Genomic DNA, 5,633 nt, shown 5'->3' with positions numbered 1-5,633 from the left:
GAGGGCCGTTTATTTTTGGTCGTTTGGATGATGGCCCATCCAATAAGGGGGTGTTTTGGCACATGGTATTAGATGGAATTAGGTGAGATGGAATTGCATTTGGTCCCATGTGGAATTTTCATGGATTTTAAAATTCAGTACACATGTGGGCCCCACATTGATGCATGTATTTTATCCATGCCGTCCATGTATAGGTGTGGTAATGTACAGGTGATCCACATCCCTGTGAAATTGGTTCAGTAATTACAATTGTATGGTCTACCAAACATGGTTTTATTTAATCTATTGTTTTTCCCCGGAGATTGGATTGCCTCGCTGAAAAGCCGGAGAGGAGAAAACAAAAAACATTGGATTGCCTCGCTGAAAAGCCGGAGAGGAGAAAACAAAAAACAATTATGGGGTGAGAGAGGCTCGAACTCTCGAGCTCAGGATTACTCTAAAGCTATGAGACCTACGCGCTAGCCAACTGCGCCACCACCCCTGAATGGTGTATATTTGTACATTAACTTATATATATATTAAAATATGAGCTTCGTCCCTTCACTTCAGCCCAAAATGCATAATCCATACTAAAATACCCTAGAAATCCTAAGCAGGGTCTCAAACAAAACCTTAGACCAGCCTAATTATTAGATGGTTCGAAGTTTAAGCTTGGGCCTAGTATGGTAGCGAAGCCCTGCATGAGAGCCCAAAGGCCCGGGCCACAGCCTTAGTTCCACATTGGTTGGTGTTGGGTTGGTGGATGGTTTGGCCCCAGTCCATTTAACAATCGGCTCTACAATTTGAACACCCCAATCCAAATCAGGTCTCAATTCAATTAGGTGGATCTAGGTTTAGTTTGGGGTTGACATTAACAAAGAGTATCCAAATTGTATTTATGTGCTTCGTCTAAGTGGGGTTTGTCCAACTTCTAATTTTTATTTACTATAGTTTTTTTTTCTTACAACCTATTTGGATTCATGATATGGAAGGAAATATTACTTCTCATTAAACAAACTTTTCATTGTTTGTGGAGCCTTTCTTAGTAGAATTTTATGGTTGGAAATCTCATTTCCCGATTTTTATCTTTATTGTAAAATAAATAAATCTATTTTCTGACTTTTATCTATACGAAAAGCAATTTTTTACTTTAAAACAAAATTAAATTTCTCAAAGATTAAACCCAACTGTACCACCATCCATCTTTAATGACCTTATATGTGCCATGTGCCAATGCATCAAATGAGAGCCATTGTCCATCTTTGGTTATTCCCCCACACATGCCATTCTAGCATATGTACCAATGTGCTATATATGCTGTCATCCATCTTCTCTTGCGCCCACATGTTCAAAGCTTCCCACACATGCCAATGTGTCACATGTACCACCATCCATGTTCTCTTACACCCCACATGCACTAATGGACCACATGTACCACCACTCATCTTCTCTTGCACTCCACATGTGCAAAAAGCTCCACCTATATCTACGTGCTACATATTCAATCATCTATCTTTAGACACTCAGTATGTATCAATGTGCCAAGGTGTTGATGTGCACAAGAGCTACTATCTATCTTCAAGTGCTGATGCAGGGGAGGACGTGAGGTCGAGCACCGTCTTCCTCAAGAGGATAACTATTCCGAATCCACGAAACTTCTCTGGACTCCTCACAGAGACTTCTCGAATCCACGAGGAAAGAAAGCAGAAAATAGAAATAAATTCTAATAAATTTGAAATTGATTAATGAATTAATAAAAACGAGTTCACAACCCTTTAAATAGGGGTACCAAGCAATGGGAAAGAAATCAGAATCAAGCTACAACTCAAACTCCTAGAATTCGTGACTTACTATAAATAGTAAACTTACTATTTATAGACGGTCGTGATGTCTACTAGTGCACAAGGTTTTCGGCCAAAAATAGTAAGTGTCCTATTTGGCTTCACGAAACCGTTCTCCTACTTATTCTAAGCTCTTTTCACGTTGGGCGCAACTCCTAAAGTCCGACGGATGAAGAGTTATAATCAAACTAAAACTTACTATTTATGGTAAAAACGAAATTAAAACAGGGAAACGACCGTCGATCAAAGAGTTTTTCGCAATTCCGGGTTGCGCAACCCAGCGTAACGGGTTGGTTGGCTAAAGTAGCTCGTTCTACCCCAAAATCATATATTTTACGTCAGATAACTCATTCCAGATTGCGAGATACGCCCGATCTAAGGTTCAATGGTCCGGATCACTTCTGTCGTTAACCAGGCCTTTTCTGATCCATCTTGGCCATGAAATTGTCCGCGACCCTATCTACATTAGGTGCCCACATGTGTCCAATGTGTCTATGTGTGTAATGGGCATATGTGCTAGCGAATAATTTCAAGCACCTCACATGTCCCATGTATATCACAATTCAACTTCAAGTGCCCCATATATGCCGTGTATGCCACGTGTGCTATTGTCTATCTTCAAGCATCTCATATGTGGCATATGTGTTATCTGACACATGCCAATGACTGCTGAATAAAAATAAAAATAAATTATTTGTCTATCTCAATTACCTCATACGTGTCACATATGCTATCCCACACATGCCAATGGCTGCTAAAGATATTTCAAAAATAAATTATTTGTTCATTTTTAAGTATCTCACATGTGCCACATATGTTACCCGACACACGAGACTGACTGCTAAAAAGAATTTTTTTAAGTATTTTACCAAATGAAAAAAATAAAATAAAATTTGAAAATAGAGAAAAATCTTGTTAAAAAGCAAACATTATCATTTCCCATGATCTCCTGGGAATGACATTTCCATCATCTCCTTTCCTCTTCTTCCCACAAATCTAAGGAGGCCCTTAAGTGCCCGCCTATATATTTTATTTTGGTTTTTATAATTTAATCAATTGACCTAATTATATTAATCGAAGGGATTGTGAGAGCCCTTTTTTAATATTTAACAGGTCAGAGTTGGGTCTTTTCTGGGTGGTCCAAATCCAACCAGAGTCTGGGTTGCTTGGTCAGTTCAACTTGAGAGGCTCCAACCCTCACCTGCTTGATAATGAAGACGGTTTTTTAGACCCAAAAACCCCCCATCCATTGGGTTCAATGACCCGTTTATATCAGTGCATCTGTGGCATAAAAATAGAGTGGGGCCCCCTTAGCAAGTGGTGGGTCATAATATCAGATTGCGATCAGGCAGAGCATGCGACTAACATGCACAACAAATCTTCACAATATAGGTTGCTTCTTTGGTCAAATACATCAAAAATAACATAAAAAAAGAACCATATTAATTCCAGTATTATTATTATTATTAGCACCAAAGCTGGTAATGCTCTGCCTTCGGATGAGAAATGAATTGAATTTCAAACATGCAATAGGAAAATAGGAAACTGCAAAAGATATGATTTTTCTAATATTCATAATGCAGATGCTACTGAAGGTCATTGCAATTTGGTTATTATTGCAATTTAAATTGATAGTGCATCCAAAGGCATACCAAATCACTCTTTCGAAGAATCTCTTATGGATCATATGACCATAAGTGGTGCCAAAAATCCGTTTGGGCCCAATAGACCTTACAATTCAATCTCTAAGTTTGGTTTAGCACGCATATGCTCTAGCTTTGGAACTCAAATGAATTCCCAACATAGTCTTTGTTAAATGTTATAAGGCTGCATAGATACAGGTGGCTGAAGGGATGAATAGCTCATATATTTATTTATATAGAAATTCTTTATGTTTTTTCAGTAAAATCCCCGGTCCCAAACGACTTTCCCGATCCGCTTGTAAAGTGAGCCCATGGCCATGGCCACTCAAAGATATGTTTTGAATGGGCATGGTTCTTGACCCATGCTTCTGGGCCCAGTCTAGCATGAGTTATGCTGTTGGGCAAATTTAGGGCTGTCAATTGGTCCAGTTCAGGTGAAGTCCTATGGTACTGAGTTCAGTTCTTGCCGGGTCTGGGTCTCATTCTTAAAGGCCCCAGATCCAGGTCTGGACAAGTTCGGGTACCTGTCATTGTTCATTTGTCTTTGAATCTATATCTCAAGCCTAATAATAGCATTTAAATGGTTATAGGTCCACTTAATGAGTGAATCATGCATGTTGCACGTATCACTTTCATCACTATGAAACATGCATTGGCGTGTAAACAAGCTCTATTACATGTGTGTGGCATAGGAAATAACTTGTGTGCATCATTCCCTTTCTAGACTAATGAAAATATATTTAACATAATATTAATATTAAAACCAGCTAGACCTAACCCAATTTTAATGGGTCCAAGTTGATAAACCCAACTTAGACCTGGTTAAAATTTAAATCTTAACCAGGTCTTAAAAAGTGAGAATCAAATCTAACCCAATTTCTTAATAGGTTTAAAATGTTGGACCTAGACTCATTAAAATTGAATCAGGTCCATCAGGTAGTACCTACAGGTTTAGGTACCCATTGACAGCGCTAGGCATATTTATATCATTCACCTAGACTTCTGCATTCTCACATGTAAATTAAAAGCTCTAGGGATATAGCTATTGCAAAACCAAACCTAAATTCCAATAGCTGATAGATAGATTTTAGTGTTTGGTTAGGACACTGTATCTGATACGTGCATGTGGCACTTTTTCATTAAAGTTATATTATTTTTCAATTACAAAAGCTATATTAATTTTCAATTACAATCCGTGTTTCATGATGATAACCTTCCAGAGACTTGTATTATTATTATTAAATTCGTATTCAATTTTCAAAAGAAGGAGAGATGGAGACTTGGGATGCTCCCTGGAATGTGACATCTTAGACCCTACAATTTCAAATTTCAAATTTCAAATAAAGGTGATTTGATTTTATGGAATAATTGAGTTATTCTATCTGAGATCTCCACTCAGCCACCCAGTCCTTGGACGACCGAGTCAAAGAAGGCTAATGAAAGATATTGAAGAGGCTATTTGCAGCACCCATGCTTGAAAGGCGTCTGTTGAAGTAGACCATGCTATCCACCAACCTTACACATTATCATTACTTGGTTACTTTCACTAAGGTGGGGTAAACGACTGTATAAAATTAGCCTTGATTTAAAAAACTAGGCTCTTCGGTAGGGCTATCCTCTAAAATATACCTAAAACCTATGTGGTAAGGCTTACCACTCACTTAAATTTTGGAATTCAGTGAATCATGATGGCTCACACAAGATGAATGGATTGGATGGTGCATAAACATCACAACATGACCCACAAAAAACCAACGGTGGGAATTTCATTCTAATTATGTCCCATGGTGTGGCCTACCTAAGTTCTAGATTATCAAGATTTTTGAATTCAATGGTTAAATTGAGGCAACATATCTAATGGACGTGGTGGATGTGATGAGGGTTCAACCAACGTGGCTTTTAGTTTGCAAAAGTAATCTGATATGTATTGGGAATTACCATAGTGTGGTTGGGAAAGTTGGCTTTGGTGGGGGAGAGTCAGTCCACATTAAGGTATTTGACATTTCTCGGTGAAATCTAAACTTTTGAGTGCTATTTGGGAAAATACCTAAGACTTTAATTATTAATCACAAGTTATTTAACTATGGTATTTTTAAAAATTTTCAAAAAACTTATGACGACTTTATTTAAAATGTCTTCTTTATTTTCCTTGAATACACAAATTTCTCCC

General features: G+C 37.9%; 1 non-coding gene across 1 annotated transcript; it reads right to left on the bottom strand.

Moving 5' to 3' along the window:
* Positions 1-396: 396 nt before the first annotated feature.
* TRNAM-CAU (transfer RNA methionine (anticodon CAU)) lies at positions 397-481 on the bottom strand. The gene is given in 2 exon segments: positions 397-432; positions 444-481. It is a non-coding gene; the product is annotated as a tRNA-Met (tRNA).
* Positions 482-5,633: the final 5,152 nt, after the last annotated feature.

This window comes from Magnolia sinica, chromosome 5, assembly GCF_029962835.1.
Source record: "Magnolia sinica isolate HGM2019 chromosome 5, MsV1, whole genome shotgun sequence".
In the NCBI taxonomy this organism is placed as follows: domain Eukaryota; kingdom Viridiplantae; phylum Streptophyta; class Magnoliopsida; order Magnoliales; family Magnoliaceae; genus Magnolia; species Magnolia sinica.
Note: the sequence above shows the minus strand (reverse complement) of the source record. Positions and strands in the feature narration are given on the sequence as shown.